Source organism: Mus caroli, unplaced genomic scaffold, assembly GCF_978045245.1.
Source record: "Mus caroli unplaced genomic scaffold, Mus_caroli_1 scaffold_2, whole genome shotgun sequence".
Lineage (NCBI taxonomy): Eukaryota > Metazoa > Chordata > Mammalia > Rodentia > Muridae > Mus > Mus caroli.
The window spans coordinates 143,438,203-143,456,299 of record NW_028227257.1 but is presented as its reverse complement, the minus strand read 5'-3'; the positions used below and the strand labels follow the sequence as shown (position 1 = coordinate 143,456,299).

At 39.7% G+C, this 18,097-nt stretch overlaps 1 protein-coding gene across 3 annotated transcripts in view; it reads left to right on the top strand.

Annotated features, from left to right (window-relative positions):
- Rabgap1 (RAB GTPase activating protein 1) overlaps positions 1-18,097 on the top strand; it is a 124,214-nt gene that overhangs the window by 6,475 nt on the left and 99,642 nt on the right. The window contains exon 1 of one of the 3 annotated variants that reach the window (XM_021155633.3): positions 2,512-2,587. The exons of the other annotated variants lie outside the window; for them this stretch is intronic. The gene's annotated coding sequence lies outside the window, so the exon portion shown is untranslated. Of the gene's footprint in view, positions 1-2,511; positions 2,588-18,097 lie in introns of those variants that run through there. 3 annotated transcript variants of the gene reach the window in all.

Sequence of the window (18,097 nt, the reverse complement as noted above, 5' to 3'; positions counted from 1 at the left end):
TTAATAGGATCAGAGGCCCAAGATCATCCTCTGCTAAATTGAATTTGAGGTTAGCTGGATAGACATGAGATACAGAGAGAAAAAAAGAAGCGTCTAAACAGCATCCTTACTAAATCAGCATCCCATGCTCTGTGCAATAAGTGATACTATGTGCTAAATTGCATTGTTATCTAGTATCAGGAAACAAGTCTAGCACAACAGCCTAGGTGACACTCAATGAACCTTCTGATACAGCTTCTAGTTTGCAAAAATACAGGGTTTAGAAGACAAACTCAGTAACTTAGTGCAGACTTTTTGAAGCCATACTCAAATCCAGGGATTTTTTTACTTTCATTTTTTTAGTTATCTGCAAAGAGCCATTCATTTTTCAAATTGCACATTTTAAAAACACTTAAAAGACATAACTAGATGCAACTGATGGTCAATTAATTAAATCTAGTAATCAGAAGAAAGGTAGGTGTCATTAATTAAAAAATGATACTACTATACTGGAATGTTATTCCAGCATTTGGGAGATGGAGGCAGGAGGATCAAGAGTTTGCAGCTAGCCTGAGTTACAGTGAGGCCTTGTGTCAAAAAAAGACATCGGATTATTAAATTGATCTTGTAAACTGAAATGTTAGCATTGGTGGTGAAATGTGACATTCCTAATTTGTTTTAACTTGTTTCTATTTTTTAATTTTTTTCTCCAAACATTTTAATTACATAATAGCTTTATTTAAGAAAACTTAATTTACACATGTACTTTGACTATACTTATCAATCAAGAAATACATGGAAGTTGACCACCAAACTAGTAAACATTTTGCTAGGAGTGCACGAGATTATAGTTTCGTTCTCATATTATTTGTATACTTAAAAATGCACCCATGTATAAGGAAAAGGAAGCATCATTCTTGTCCCACTGGAGTCTAAGTGTTTTGTGAAGAACAAGACACAAAGGGTAATTGTAGCAGCAAAGGTTTTCTTCTTTTTAATTGCTTTCCTGGTTCACATTGTAAATGACTCACTAGGAAAAGAGTGTACCACGTTCAAATAAAGAATAAGCCAGCCGGGCGTGGTGGTGCACGCCTTTAATCCCAGCACACGGGAAGCGGAGGCAGGCGGATTTCTGAGTTCGAGGCCAGCCTGGTCTACAGAGTGAGTTCCAGGACAGCCAGGGCTACACAGAGAAACCCTGTCTCCAAAAACAAAAAACAAACAAACGAAAAAAGAATAAACGGCTTTAGAAGTATAAATTACTAAGTCTTGTGACTTGTAGCCTCATGTAACTTAGGCTAGCCTCAAACTCTAGATCCTCCTCCCTCCATCTCCTAAATAACATACCAGTCTAAACGGGGCGTGGTGGTGCACGCCTTTAATCCCAGCACTTGGGAGGCAGAGCCTGGTGGATTTCTGAGTTCGAAGCCAGCCTGGTCTACAAAGTGAGTTCCAGGACAGCCTGGGCTATACAGAGAAACCCTGTCTCGAAAAACCAAAAACAAAAAAAAAAAACATACCAGTCTAGTAATATCTTGTGTAGCAGCAGTGCCTGGCCTAGCGGCAAAGACCTGTGATCCTAGCTACTCAGGGTCTCAAGACTTGAGGATGTAGGCTTGCATGCTATACAAAGTGAGTTCAAGGCAGACAGAAGACCCTGCCTCAAAATTAAAAATAAGTCTGGGGTTTAGCTGCGGGGTAAATGCATGAAATGTTAGGTTCAGTAACAACAAAGCTTGCACTGTTTTGTTCTCAGCTACATTGTGTGTTCATTCCGGACAGGACTTTCTTTATTTTATTATTTATTAATTTATTTATTTTTGGCATTTTCGAGACAGGATTTTCCTGTATAGCCCTGGCTGTCCTGGCGCTCACTCTGTATACCAGGCTGGCCTCGAACTCATAAATCTGCATGCCTCTGCTTCCCAACATGCTGGTATTAAAGGCCTGCTCCACCACCGGCCTGTGCCACCACCGCCCGGCCCCAGACAGGACCTTTAAACTTCGCTTTGTTGCTGTTGCTTTGTATTCAACTTGTAATACCTTTTCAAATAAAATCCTCATCCTCGAGTCACAGTCTGAAACAACCATATTCGTTCCTAGTTTTCCTCAGTATCTGAAACCCGGTCACTGTATGGAGTCTGAAGTTTGATTTGTAGATGGAGTTCGGTCACATCTTCGCAAGTTTGAGGTAAAGCTAAACTGAGAGACATGTTTTTATAAAATAAACTATCACAATCCTTGGTTCTGTGCGCCTCAGTAAATGTTGGGGGAGTTGAGTCGGCGTTAAGTGCTGCCTGGCAAACAGGGCTTCCTTCAGAAAGGTGGACACAGAGAGAGATGCCTCCTGGTCCTCCAGCTACCGCTCCGCCGCAGTCGTTGTGTTAGCTGAGGCTCAGCCCTGCGCGCAGGCGCGGATCCTGGGGCAGGCTCCGAGCCCGGGTGGGGCTGCGGGAAGGAAACTCCGCCTCGCGGGAGAACGCGGGGCCTATGAAGTGGGGCGGGGGGCGGGCCGGAGGGCGGAAGGAGCCACTTCACGTGAGCAGGGGGCTGGGCGGCAGGGAGGCCCAGGCGGCGGAGCCTCCCTGACGGCGCTCGGCGGCAGCAGGTCCGGTACAGTCGCCGTTCCCCTCCTCTCACCCTGTTCTCCTTTTCCCGGAGGCGGGGATCCTCCCGCCGCCCCAGTTAGAATCCGGCTGCCTTCTCTCCCCGCCGGGCGGGGTCAGGCCGGGGATTGCGGGGGGCTCTCTTGACCGGCCGAGCCCTGAGGGGAGCGGAGATTGGGTGTGGGGGAGCGGCCACGGAGGGCAGACGGCGCACGCGCGGGCCCTACCCTTCCACCCCCCCACCCCCAGGAACCCCTGCCCAAACCGGTTCCCCCTGTCTGGGTGGGTGTCTGTCTCCAAGCCTTGCTACTGCTGCTCCCTTGTGCGCGATCTCTCCCCTCCCTACAAAGCCGGTTTCTCTTCACTCTTGTGTTTTTGTCTTGGTCTTGTTTGGAGACCTGCCGTTGTCCTCTGCCTCAGTTTCTCCAGTTGCCCACTGTGTCGGTGTGTATGTGACTGATGTTGCCTTGGGCCTCGGGCTGGCTTCCCTGGCTGCGCCTAATTTGAAAGACTTTCAGCGTCTCTCTGCTTTCTCTTAACTGGTATTTTCTACCTCATTCTCTCCACCTGCGTTTAAAGTGTCTCCTCTGGCATCGCACTCTTTCTGTCTAAAAGAAACACCTGCCTGTTCCTGCCTTGTGTCTTGATTTTCAGCACCCTTCAGGGTTACGTGAATCAGTCCAAAGGCTTTCTCCAACCTGCCAGAGGTGCGCTGTCCATCCCCTGATGATAGTCAGGTTCCTTGTCTTTACTAGTACCTACATTTGTGATCTGCACCTGCTTTTACAATCATACTCATACCTGTGGTGCCCGAAGGATCCATTTATCTCCGAAGCAAGTGTCCTAAGCAGACTTAAACTCATGACCATGCTTGTAGCGCTCCTTTTAAAAACTGTGCTCCAACTTGAATTTGAGATTGGAGGATGAGGTGGGGACGGTCAGCGGGGTATGGTCCCTCTACCACGGGAGAAGAATATCAGGGCAGAAGAATATCAATACAGAGTTCGCATTGTATTTGCTATTTTCATTTAAATCAATACCTGTATTTACATTCTTGTGAATAGAGCGTGATGTAAGTATGTGGGCTTCCAGCTACTTTGTTTATTTAGGCAGAGAAACAATGGATGATAGTGAAATTGTCAAACTGAAAAGTCTTTGGAAAAAAAGCGCTGGTGCCAAAGAAGTGCATGTATAACTTTTTAATGAAAGCAAAGGACCTGTTGTATTAATCCATATCTATTCATAATACTATAGTTTATATTGTATGTTGAAGATTTAGCCAAAGCTTAAATAGGAAATGAGAATGAACAAAGGATAGGATTTATGATCTTCCTTAAAGGTCAGAATTTGAATTAAAATTTGAATGATTAATTTGTATGTATGTACGTATTAATTTACATGCCATGCTCACCAGCTGAAGTAGGAGGATCATGAGTTCATGGCTGGCCTGGACCACATAGCTAGACCCTGTCTCAAAGAACAACCACCAAAAAATAAATAAAATTTACATGCTTAATGCAAACTATCAGATCAGTTTCATGATTAAAGTTACCATATTGCTATGTTGTGGTACATTTTTCACTTTCATCAAGTGTGTGTGTATGAGTGTATGTGAGTCTACATGGCTAGTGATGCATTTCTGTGATCTGCAACCAAGACATACTACATTGTACAATCTTGCTTTGATTTTACCTTTTAAACTCAGTTTTCATTTAACTCACTGGCCTTACTAAGCTATATCTTTGGGAACTTATCAACTGCGAATTTTGGGATGATATTTTGCTTACAATTTACAAGAGATTAGCAGCATAACATGATCTTAAACATGGGCTCTTCCCTTTTCTCCTTCATAATGAGAAGTTTATTGTGCACATTATCCACAATAGAGGCATATTTTATAAATAAGTGAGCTTTTAAAGTCATTTTATTTAGTAAATTTCCAGCTAGATAAAGCCTACTATGAAAGATAATTCCCTAGTAACTGTTATAACAAGTCACTTTCAAGGGATTGTTTATGTCCTAATGTTATGGCATAGGCTGCCCATAAGTATCTTTGCAACTTCCCAGATTGTCATACATCATTAGACTTTTTTTCATCAAGTAAATAAATAGACAAGAGTCAATACTTTCTTGGAACTGAAACATTATTTATCTTCAGGTCCTTTAACCATGTACCTAAATCATTTTGGGCACTTTGTATGTATTGTTTTCTCTTTTTAAACCAATTATTCATAGATACTAAGGAAAGAAAATTCAAAGATAAGGAATACATACCCATGTAAATTTCTGAAAGGAAAATCCTACCTCACCTAAAGCTGCTTAGGAATGTTTTCTTGATTTTTGTTTTTCACCTGGTCATCTTCCTCCACTTCCGTCCTCTCCTAGTAGTGTTAGTGTTTTTTTGTTTTGTTTTGTTTTTTTTTAAATAAGCAAACCAACATTAGCATGGGTACACTTAGATTGCAGCCACTGTTGATGACTCTTAAAAGCCCTGTTTCTCTTCATGTGCAAAAACCAGCCAAATATGGACGTGTGCAAGTCATGAACATGTTACTTTGTAGAGTTTGGCCTGGAGGTTTCCTTTCTCCATCTATATTTACCATAATACTCTGAAGATTCCTCGCCTAGTACCCCATCCCTTCTTTCGGTCACTAAAAAGTAAAAACCCCAATTCTGTCTTATAAGTTCATGATGGTTGATAAATAGTATTACCTTGGTAGTACAATGTGAAAATAGATTTTGTTTGGCTATGTTGCCAAACTTAGACGTCTGTACTTGCCTAAGAGCCCAATGCATAGTTGTTGGGGATTTCTGATTAAGACCTTATCAGATCAGTACTTCCATCATAAGCCAGTAGTCTGTTTCTAGGCCGGGGTAGCCAGTGCAGTCTTCTGTTTGCTGCTGGAAATACTAAACAGCACCTCACTGGTAGCTTGTGTTGGGCTTGTTATGGTATATTAACTATGAGTTCTGTGATAAATTTAACATAATGTTACTCAAAGTTTAGTAGTAATTTGTTTTTGAACATTCTCTTCCCATTTTCCATTAGCCTTTTGGGGAGATACAGCCTACAGTGTACAGTCTTGATCTACTTCTAAGGATGAATCTTGCATTATGCAGACTGAGAATGGGGTTTTGTTGTTGCTGTTGTTTTTTGATATAGGATCTCACAGTCTCATGTAGCTCTTGGAATCTAGTATATAGTCCATGCTAGCCTTGAACTCAAAGGGATCCACCTGCCTCTGCTCCTCAAGAGCTGGGATTAGCCGGTCGTGGTGGTTCACGCCTTTAATCCCAGCACTGGGGGGGGGGGGGGGGGGGGTTGGGGGAGAGGGGGCAGAGGCAGGCTAATTTCTGAGTTCCAGGCCAGCCAGGGCTACACAGAGAAACCCTGTCTCGAAAAACTAAAAAAAAAAAAAAAAAAAAAAGCTGGGATTAAAGGTGAGCTACTATGCCCAACTCAACTCTGAGGATGTTAGAAGTATAATAAGTATGTTAGATTAAATGTTGAGTATATGTACAATATTTATGGAAATGGCCAATGTTTTTAATATTTTGAGCTCAGTGCCTTTGAAGGTATCCTGATTAATGAACTGTTCAGTGACACTGGACTTTTTTTTTTTATCTAGACCTCTGATTACTTGCAAAAGAAAAATTATTTCTTTTTCTTTTTTTTTTTTTTTTTTTTTTGGTTTTTTGAGACTGGGTTTCTCTGTGTAGCTCTGGCTGTCCTGGAACTCACTTTGTAGACCAGGCTGGCCTCCAACTCAGAAATCCGCCTGCCTCTACCTCCAAGTGCTGGGATTAAAGGTGTGGGCCACTACGCCCTTTAATTTTTTTATTAGATATTTTCTTCATTTACATTTCAAATGCTATCCCGAAAGTCCCCCATAACCCCCACCCCCACCCCTACTCCCCTACCCACCCACCCCCCACTTCTTAGTCCTGGCGTTCCCCTGTACTGAGGTATATAAAGTTTACAAGACCAATGGGCCTCTCTTTCCAAAGATGGCCGACTAGGCCATCTTCTGATACATATGCAGCTAGAGACACGAGCTCTGGGGGTACTGGTTAGTTCATATTGTTGTTCTACCTATATGGTTGCAGATCCCTTCAGCTCCTTGGGTACTTTCTCTAGCTCCTCCATTGGGGGTCCTGTGTTCCATCCTATAGATGACTGTGAGCATCCACTTCTGTATTTGCTAGGCACTGGCATAGCCTCACAAGAGACAGCTATATCAGGGTCCTTTCAGCAAAATCTTGCTGGCATATGCAATAGTGTCTGTGTTTGGTGCCTGATTATGGGATGGACCCCCTGGAGGGGCAGTCTCTGGATGGACCATCCTTTTGTCTTAGCTCCAAACTTTGTCTCTGTAACTCCTTTCATGGGTCTTTTATTTCCTATTCTAGGGAGGAATGAAGTATCCACGCATTGGTCTTCCTTCTTCTTGATTTTCTTGTATTTTGCAAATTGTATCTTGGGTATAAATTATTTCTTTATTGTAGTGAATTATCTATTGCATCCTCTGTATATTCAGGTAAAAAGCTGAGTTCTGTCTAATCTTGAAATGTAATACTTAACCAGACCTGTGTTTACAGTATTCTGGTTTTGGTTTTAAGGAAAGATTTTTTTCAGATAGATTTAATACATGACTAGAAGTTAAATATATGTGAATTTTGTATCTTCTTGCACAAATGCCAATTAAGTAGTGTGAGATCCTACCATGTACTTGGTACACTTCCTTAATGTTCTCCATCCCTTTGTCAGTATTGATCAGGCTTCTATCAAACAAACAAGTTACAGAAAAGAGAAACTATATTACATTGTTCCTAGGATTTAGTTTTCTTCTACTGAATGACTTGTTTGCTTGATATTAAGTTCACAGACCATAAAGGGGAGTTAATAATCAGTCGTTTCAGATCTCAAGTACAGTAGGTGGATATTCTAAATGTAATAGGTTAATTTTCTTAATTATGTATAAGGAGGAGTTATGTTGACTAATTTCCTAAAAGTGTAAAAAAAAAAAAAAAACTTTGAAAGGCCTTAACAATGCTTTAGTTTACAGCATTTATATTTTTATATTTATACAATGCTAATGTAAATTATATTATGCTTAAATCTGTTTAGAAAAAAAATGAAAAAATTTGCTAGCAGAGCTTGGAAGGATAAAATGACCTTGACAATAAGCACTAGTAATTGATTAATATTAAGCTCTTTTCCTATTGTTTCCAATGATTGTGAAAATGGCTTTCAAATAGCAATTTAAATATTTAGTTTTAGAGATACTGCTTAGAAGTGGTATGAAGCCAGCATATTGAGAATTGTAGAGGGAAGAAAATGTAGTTTCCTGAAGTAGCCATAGGGACATTGGAACACCATTTTAGCCTTTCATATCTTCAGTATCAGCATTATTGCATTCAGCTAATCAACACAGGTAAGAAAATTGTCATATCTCAGTATAGTGGGAGGAGTATTAACTGTGGGAACAGAAAGACATGAATGTCCCAAAATCTTATACTTAATTTTATATGTGATTGGAGATAAAGCTACTCAGTAAATTTGAGATTCAGTTTCTTCATTGATTAAAATAGACCTACTCAATATTGTACTGTAAAGTGTCTGGTGTTTTCTCCTTTCTTAGATAATTCATAAAATAGTACAATTCAGTCCCCTCATGTTACATAACTAAAATCACAACATTGTGTAAGGTTTTAAGGAAAAAAAATCAAACTTTAAGTCTTACTCTTTTTTTTTTAACCAATTACATTGCTACTTTTAGGTAAACAAGGCTTGATTACTCTTGAAAAAATAATTGACTTTCTGTAGGCATTTTTTTAAAATAATCATTTTTGTAAGGGCATTGTTTTATTGCCTGCCTGATCCCTGTGGAGGCCAGAAGAGACTGTTAAATTCCTTGGAACTGTAGTTCCAGGGGATGTGAGAGCATATGGTGCTGGATCCAAAACCAAGTCCTCTGTAAGAACAACAAGTACTCTTAGCTGGTGAGCCTTCTCTCTAGCCCCTTGTTTTGTGACTTTTCAGAGTTTTAACTTGAGATATACAAATTTATATTTAAGACTTGTGATTAAGCCTTTAAACAAAATCCTTTTTCTTAAAACAAGGATTGCATGTCTTCTACAACATTGATTAACTTTAATGACATTATAGTAATGAAAGAATCCACTTAGAAAAAGGTAGACATTCCGCGTAATTCAGTTGCCTAAGAGGTTCCCAGGGGTACAACAGTCATGGTAACAGAAGATAGAATGGTGGATCCAAGAGACTGGAGATGAGAGAAGTCCTAAATGGTAGTGATGTGGATGGACTTAGTGCCACAGAACCTGACACTTAAACGTCTCAAGTGCTGAAGTGTGGCACATGTGTATTTGTGATGATAGAAAGGATTGCAACTTGTGGAACATTTAGAAGAAAACTTTGTCTCATCATTTGTTAAAGAGTAACTTTTGGCTAAGTTGACTTTTCTAATTTTTAATTTCAGGTATACTCAAGATAATGTTTTTTTTGTTGTTCTTTTTGGTTTTTCAATTTAAGCTGCAATTAATGAGAAGGCTTGCTTTCGTACGATTCTATTACTTTACTTAATACAGTTCAAAGCAGCAGCCCTAAGTTAAGAGTCAGACGTTAAAACCACGCCATACCTATTGTTTAGCAATTAGTGGTGGAAAATAATATATATTTTTAAAGGTAGGGAGAGGTTTCCATTGAGTTAATAGATCTGTTCCTTCCTTTTCGGGGGGGGGGGGTGTAGGCTATGAGAAATGCATGTGAAAACTAGTGCAAGAAGAACTAAGATTAATCAATGTATGTGTTCCCTTATTACTCTGCTTATTTAGTTTTAGTGTTCAGGATCAAACCCAAAGCCTCACACTACCCAAGCCAGTGCTCTGTAACTGAGTCCCACCATAGACCCTTACTGGTTTTTGTGGGGTATGAGGTGCACATGTGCCTATGGAAGCTGGAGGTGGACATTGGGGGTTGTCCTCATTTGCTTTCTTGCATTCATGTTTTAAGGTAGGTTCTCTTGCTGAATCTGAAACTCATCTGTTAAGTTACCTGGTCAGTGAGCTTCAGTATTCTTAACCCACACCCTGGTGTTGGGGTTATGGGCACATGCCACATTGCCTGGCTTCTATTCTTTAAAATAGGTCGTAAGGATCTGAATTCAGATCCCTGTAATTGTCATGGCAATAGTGACTTTTGCTGCTGACCCATCTCCCAGTACTTATTTTACTTTAAAAGATACAAATCCTGTGGGAATTGGCCTGCTATGGCATCTTTTGAGTCTTGTCTTGTTACTTTCTGTTGTAGTTCCTGAACTGGAATACAGAAAGAATGGAGATAGGGATACCAAGGAGTGAGATACAGCTCCGAAAAGAGCAGAACACCTAGGTGCCTGGGTTTGCACCAAGTTTCATAATTTCTCTGTGAACTAAAGCAGATTACCCAACCTGTCTTAGCTTTGGTCTGTCATACAAAGTTAATATTCATCTGACAAGGTTAGTGTGGCACTGACAATAATGTTTTTGAGTGCTTTTTAGTTCTACATTGGGCCTAAAATTAGCACTCAGTAATTAATATATATTACTTTTTTTTTAGATTTAGCAAGGTGTTTTAAATGTCCTCCTTAAGATTCCATAAAGCTATACTCATTTGCTTATTGAACAACACAGTTTACTTACTGAGCAACAAAAAATGGTGGTGAGTAAGAAGGAAGTGATGAGTGTGTATGGTCCAAAGGAATTCCAGGGTATATTTTGAGACTCAGTGTTGATTAATTATCTTGGCCATGACATTTGAGGTTTTGATAGAGTCAGAGATGATCAAGGGTAATAGCTGGGGCAGTTGGCATATTCCTGTAATCCTAGCACCCTGAAGGCTGAGATAAGGAACTAGGATTTTAAGGCCCGATTGGGGCTGGATATGTCATGAGATTTTTGTTGGATTTGGGCTTTTTTTTCTTATTAGTTTTCTGTAGTTATGTTTCCAAGTACTTGCATATAGTGTAGCATATTGGTCACTTGTCTTTCTATTACTATACTCTACCAATTACACTCATGTAGTAGTTGTTCCCTAGTATCTTACAAGGTATGAGAGTCGCTCAAAGACCCCTGCTCATGCGAAAATGGTATAACATTTGCATATAATCTGGACATTGCATATCCCACATACTTTAACTCATTTCTTAGAATACGTGATACAATGTAAATACTTTTCTTTTGTTATGCTGTATCTTTAGGTTCTGTGGGGGGAAAGTACATGTTGGGTATGCATGTAATTTTTTTAATATATTTTCGATCCTCAGTTGAATGCATAGATGAGGAATACATGGATTTGGAGGGCAGTAAATCAACCATTCAGCTTTACTGAGCACTTCCAGTAAGCATATGAAGATAATATTAATAAAACATAGTATTTCCAACATGTAACATGGTGGTTTATAGTTGATATTTACTTCTAAAATGACTACAAAGTAAATATGGTATATACCATAATTCTTGTGTTAAGACATAAAAGCAAACAAAAAGACTTAGAAGCACTAGCATGAAATAATGAACATTTCAGAAGGAGAATGGAAGGACTGACTTCTTAACTAGGTGATTAAATTTTATTGGAGGGGAAAAAGCTCACTGGGGAAATAGAAACACATTTCTCACTTAAGAACCACCGTGTTCAAAGACTTTAGAGCCTAAAAGTTAACAGACTTATTTTGAAGATTGTGTGGTATGATTTGATTGTGTAGTAAGATTAAAATGATAGCTGGGCTCAAGACTTTGAAGACTAAGTGATTCAAAGAAATTGGGTTTCATTTATTTTTCTTTTCTATTTAATTTTTTTTAATTTTTAAAATAATTTTCATGTGTGTGGGTGTTTTGCCTTCATGTATGCCTGTGTATCACATACACACCAACTAAGCTAGAAGGAGGGTATCAGATCCTCTAAAACTGGAGTTACAGACAGTTGTGAATTATCAGGTGGGTGCTGGGAGCAGCTAGTGTTTGTAACAGTTGAGCTATCTCTCCAGGCCCATTTTATTTTTTATTTTGTTTTTATTAGAGAATTTGTTAAAGTGTAATCTTAAACTGTAAGGTGTCTGTTAAACATCACAATTAAGCATGCCAAAAAGCCATTATTTTATTGTGTGTATTGGTGTTCTGTTTGCATGCATGTCTGTGTATCATGTACATGCTGCATGCCTGTAGAGGCCACAAGAGGGCATCAGATCCCCTGGAACTGGAGTTAAAGATGGTTGTAAGCACCATTTGTTGAAAATGCTGTCTTTCTTCCACTGGATGTTTTTAGCTCCCTTGTCGAAGATCAAGTGACCGTAGGTGTGTGGGTTCATTTCTGGGTCTTCAATTCTATTCCATTGGTCTATTTGTCTGTCACTATACCAGTACCATGCAGTTTTTATCACAATTGCTCTGTAGTAGAGCTTTAGGTCCGGCATGGTGATTCCACCAGAGGTTCTCTTATCCTTGAGAAGAGTTTTTGCTATCCTAGGTTTTTTGTTATTCCAGATGAATTTGCAGATTGCACTTTCTAATTCATTGAAGAATTGATTTGGAATTTTGATGGGGATTGCATTGAATCTGTAGATTGCTTTTGGCAAGATAGCCATTTTTACAATGTTGATCCTGCCAATCCATGAGCATGGGAGATCTTTCCATCTTCTGAGATCTTCTATAATTTCTTTCTTCAGAGACTTGAAGTTTTTATTATACAGATCTTTCACTTCCTTAGTTAGAGTCACGCCAAGATATTTTATATTATTTGTGACTATTGAGAAGGGTGTTGTTTCCCTAATTTCTTTCTCAGCCTGTTTATTCTTTGTGTAGAGAAAGGCCATTGATTTGTTTGAGTTAATTTTATATCCAGCTACTTCACCGAAGCTGTTTATCAGGCTTAGGAGTTCCCTGGTGGAATTTTTAGGGTCACTTATATATACTATCATATCATCTGCAAAAAGTGATATTTTGACTTCATCTTTTCCAATTTGTATCCCTTTGATCTCCTTTTGTTGTCGAATTGCTCTGGCTAGGACTTCAAGTACAATGTTGAATAGGTATGGAGAAAGTGGACAGCCTTGTCTAGTCCCTGATTTTAGAGGGATTGCTTCAAGCTTCTCACCATTTACTTTGATGTTGGCTACTGGTTTGCTGTAGATTGCTTTTATCATGTTCAACAAATGGTGCTGGCACAACTGGTTGTTAACATGTAGAAGAATGCGAATCGATCCATTCCTATCTCCTTGTACTAAGGTCAAGTCTAAGTGGATCAAGGAACTTCACATAAAACCAGAGACACTGAAACTTATAGAGGAGAAAGTGGGGAAAAGCCTTGAAGATATGGGCTCAGGGGAAAAATTCCTGAATAGAACAGTAATGGCTTGTGCTGTAAGATCGAGAATTGACAAGTGGGACCTCATGAAACTACAAAGCTTCTGCAAGGCTAAAGACACCATCAATAAGACAAAAAAACCACCAACAGATTGGGAAAGGATCTTCACCTATCCTAAATCAGATAAGGGACTAATATCCAATATATATAAAGAACTCAAGAAGGTGGACTCCAGAAAATCAAATAACCCCATTAAAAAAAAAGGCTCAGAACTGAACAAAGAATTCTCACCTGAGGAATACTGAATGGCAGAGAAACACCTGAAAAAATGTTCAACATCCTTAATCAACAGGGAAATGCAAATCAAAACAACCCTGAGATTCCACCTCACACCAGTCAGAATGGCTAAGATCAAAAATTCAGGTGACAGCAGATGCTGGCGAGGATGTGGAGAAAGAGGAACACTCCTCCATTGTTGGTGGGATTGCAAGCTTGTACAACCACTCTGGAAATCAGTCTGGCGGTTCCTCAGAAAATTGGACATAGTACTACCGGAGGATCCAGCAATACCTCTCCTGGGCATATATCCAGAAGATGTCCCAACCGGTAAAAAGGACACATGCTCCACTATGTTCATAGCAGCCCTATTTATAATAGCCAGAAGCTGGAAAGAACCCAGATGTCCCTCAACAGAGGAATGGATACAGAAATTATGGTACATTTACACAATGGAGTACTACTCAGCTATTAAAAAGAATGAATTTATGAAATTCCTAGCCAAATGGATGGACCTGGAGGGCATCATCTTGAGTGAAGTAACACAATCACAAAAGAACTCACACAATATGTATTCACTGATAAGTAGATATTAGCCCAAAACTTAGGATACCCAAGATATAAGATACAATTTGCTAAACGCATGAAACTCAAGAAGAATGAAGACCAAAGTGTGGACACTGCACCTTCTTAGAATTGGGAACAAAACACCCAGGGAAGGAGTTACAGAGACAAAGTTCGTAGCTGTGATGAAAGGATGGACCATTTAGAGACTGCCGTATCCAGGGATCCATCCCATAATCAGCTTCTAAACGCTGACACCATTGCATACACTAGCAAGATTTTGCTGAAAGGACCCAAATATAGCTGTCTCTTGTGAGACGATGCCGGGGCCTAGCAAACACAGGAGGGATGTTCACAGTCAGCTATTGGATGTATCACAGGGCTCCCAATGGAGAAGCTAGAGAAAGTACCCAAGGAGCTAAAGGGATCTGCAACCCTATTGTTGGAACAATGTACTAACCAGAACCCCGGAGCTCTTGTCTCTAGCTGCATATGTATCGAAAGATGGCCTAGTCGGCCATCAATGGAAAGAGAGGCCCATTGGACTTGCAAACTTTATATGCCCCAATATAGGGGAATGCCAGGGCCAAAAGAATGGGAATGGGTGGGTAGGGAAGTGGGGGGCGCTATGGGGGACTTTTGGGATAGCATTGGAAATGTAATTGAAGAAAATATGTAATAAAAATATTAAAAATTAAAAAAAAAGAAAAAAAAAGAAAATGATTAAAAAAAAAATGGTTGTAAGCTACCATGTGAGTGAATAGCTTCAGTGTTCTGAGCCATGTCTCCAGCCAACTCTGATCTATCAGTGGGTCGGTCGGTCTGTCTGTCTATCTATCTATCTATCTACTTACTTTATGCGTGCCTGGGGGTGGTCAGAGGACTAGTTTTTAGGGTCTGTTCTCTTCTCCCACCATGTAGGTTCCTGAGATCAACACAAGTACTCAGGTAAGGCAGTAAGTACCTTTATCCCCTGAATCATCTCACCGTACCTCATTCTATTTTCATTCAGAAATTAGCAGGGATTTTGAGGAAGGTGGAAAAGGATTAGCTATAGGGTCATACATAATATTTAGAAATTCTGTAACTAAGGAATTAACAACTAAGAGAGTCTAGAACAGTGGTTCTCAACCTGTGGGTCAAGACCCCTTTTGGGGGTTAAATGATTCTTTCACAGGGGTCATGTCATCTAAGACCATCTGAAAACATGTTTATATATTTCCATTATGATTCATAACAGTAGCAAAATTACAGTTATGAAGTAGCAATGAAAATAATGTTATGGTTGGGGTCAGCATAACATGAAGAACTGATTTAAAGGGTCACAGCATTAGGAACGTTGAACCAGTGCTCTAAAGAGAGAGACTTTTTTGAAGGATAGATGAAGGGTATCAGACACTTGAAAGTGAATAAAAAAGAAAGAAACTGCAACACAAGTGCTTATGTAGAACACAGAGAAAAGATAAGTCTATGGTAGTATTAGTGTGTAACGAGATAGCAAAGGATATAGGAAGAGGGTGGAGTGTCTAGTACAGTCAGAAGGAAAGCAACCTAAATATGCAATGGTAGGCAGGAAGGAAACAAAGCTAAAGTGATAGTTTCAGAATAAGGAAATGGTCATTTTTATTGACTTTGGGTTTTAAATTTTGCTATTGCTCTTTTGGTTGGTTGGTTGGTTGGTTTGGTTTTGGTTGGTTGGTTGGTTGGTTTGGTTTTGGTTGGTTGGTTGGTTGGTTGGTTTGGTTTGGTTTGGTTTTGGTTAGTTGCTTGCTTTTGTTTGAGACAGGGTTTCTCTGTGTAGCCCTTAATGTCTGTAGACCAGGCTGACCTCAAATTCAGAGATCTGCCTGCCTCTGCATCCTGGGTGCTGAAATTAAAGGTGTGTGCCACCACTATCCAGCACATTATGGGGTTAGTTTTGTTTTTGTTTTATTTTTTAAGAATTATTGTTATTATATATGTATGTGGTTGTTTTGCCTATATGTATGTCTACGCACCTTGCTAGTGTCTGGTACCATGGAGGCCAATAGATCCATAGGATATAATATAATATGCCATCAGATTTCTACTAGATGTTACAGATGGGTGTTGGCAACCATATGAGTGCTCAGAACTGAACCTAGGAAAGTGTCTTAACCTCTGAGCCATCCATCTCTCCTGTGTCTGTGGATAGTTTTTGTTTGTTTGGTTTGTTTTTTTTTCAAGACAGGGTTTCTCTGTGTAGCCCAGGTTGTAGACCAGGTTGACTTCAAACTCAGAGATCTGATTGTTTCTGCCTCCTGAATGCTGGGATTAAAGGCATGAGCACAATTCCTGGCATCGGTGGATAGTTTTTAAAAGTGGAAATTTAATGAGAGCGAAAAAGAAAAATATTTGGAAGTGTTGCTTTTTAGTTTTTGTTAATTTTTGTTTGGGGAGTTGGGATCATGACATGTTATTCATGTTAGTTCAAACCCTGTAGTCAGGTACTCCTCTGCCTAAGCCTTCTGAATAACTGGGTCTATTATATGAGTCATCATACCTAGCTAAGAAGTCAGGGTTTGGTTGGTTTTGATGACAAAGTCTTACTATGTAGCCATATGCAGTACCATAGCTGTCCTGGAACTCATTATGTAGACCAGGCTGGCCTCAAACTATCCACTTGCCTCTGCCTCCCAAGTGCTGACATTAGAAGCCTGTACCACCATGCCTGGCCACAAGTAAACTCACTGTTAAAGGATAAGATTAATTTTAGAAACTAGAGACAATACAAAAATTTAATTTGTATCAAAAAGTATCAGTGATTTCTATTGTGAGTACTACTTTCCATTTCAAAACACATTAATGGACTCTATAAGAGATTGAGAATGAATAGTCTTCATTCAGCAAGCCTTAGATACATTTTAAAATCATTTGATGGTGCACGCCTTTAATCCAGCACTTGGGAGGCAGAGGCAGGCGGATTTCTGTGTTCGAGGCCAGCCTGGTCTACAGAGTGAGTTCCAGGACACAGAGAACTGTCTCGGAAAACTAAAAAAAAAAAAAAAAATCATTTCATTTGTGTGTGGAGGGAACCACGATGTATGTGGAAGTGAGAGGGATGACTCCTGGGAGTTGGTTATTTTCTTCCCCTGGTTTTGGGAATAGAACTCGGGTAACTAGGCTTAGTGTCAAATGCTTCTACCCACCAAGCCATCTCACTGCCCCTCAGGTGCATTGTTTTCTGTGGTTTTTTGTAGAAGTGTAAAGTTGAACATAAAATTGTCATTTAATGTCACATAGCATTGAATCTGGGCAAAAAGTTTATAAAGAGATTTGATGTTGTTCCCCTCTCATTGTATTTGTTTATTTAAAGCAAAGAGTCATGATATAGCCCAGGCTGTCTTTGAACTTAGCAGTGTTTTATTTAAAACTCTTTTTTTTTTTCCCTCAGCTTTTCGTGACAGGGTTTCTCTGTATAGCCCTGGCTGTCCTGGAACTCACTTTGTAGACCAGGCTGGCCACGAACTCAGAAATCCGCCTGCCTCTGCCTCCCAAGTGCTGGGATCAAAGGTGTGCGCCACCACACCCGGCTATTTTAAACTCTTGAGTGCATAGATATCTTCCTTCCTACCTTCCTTTCTTTTTAAAATTTTATAATAGAGAGTCCTACATTCCCTGCTAAATTTGAACTTTTAATAAATATGTAGAAGGATACATAAGTGAAGACTTCTACCTTAGGTGAGTTTACTTTTACTTTTACTTTTACTTATTTTCTTTTTTGGCTTTTTGGGTTTGTTTTGAAATAGTCTCACTATGTATGTAAACTGGCTGGCCTAGAGCTCACTATGTATGTAGACAAGATTGTCTTTGCACTCATAAAAATCCAACTGCCTCTACCTTCCCAGTACTGGGATTAAAGGCATGTACCACCATGCCCAGCCTGATTTAATTAAGATATGTAGAAAAGGAAATATCCCAGAGTTCGGCTTACCAACACGGGGCTCTTGGTAACATGTTTGAAGCTTATCACTCTTGTGAAAGAAAACAATCTTTTTTTTAGTGTCTACCAAACACCATGACATAATGTTCATGTCATATATATTACATAAAGATGGGAGGCCTGGGGCTGTAGTACTATTCATAACGTGCATGTGTGTCGTGCATGCAGTTTGGGATTTGATCCATAACACTTTATAAACCCAGTGAGGCATCACCTGTAATCCTAGGGGTGTCATATTTATTCTCTGCTACAAAGTGAGTTAGTGACCATCCTGAGCAACCTAGGACTCTGTTACTGTTCCCTCCCCCAAAGTCCTGACATTGTTTTTTTCTGTAAGTAGGTTGTATTTTA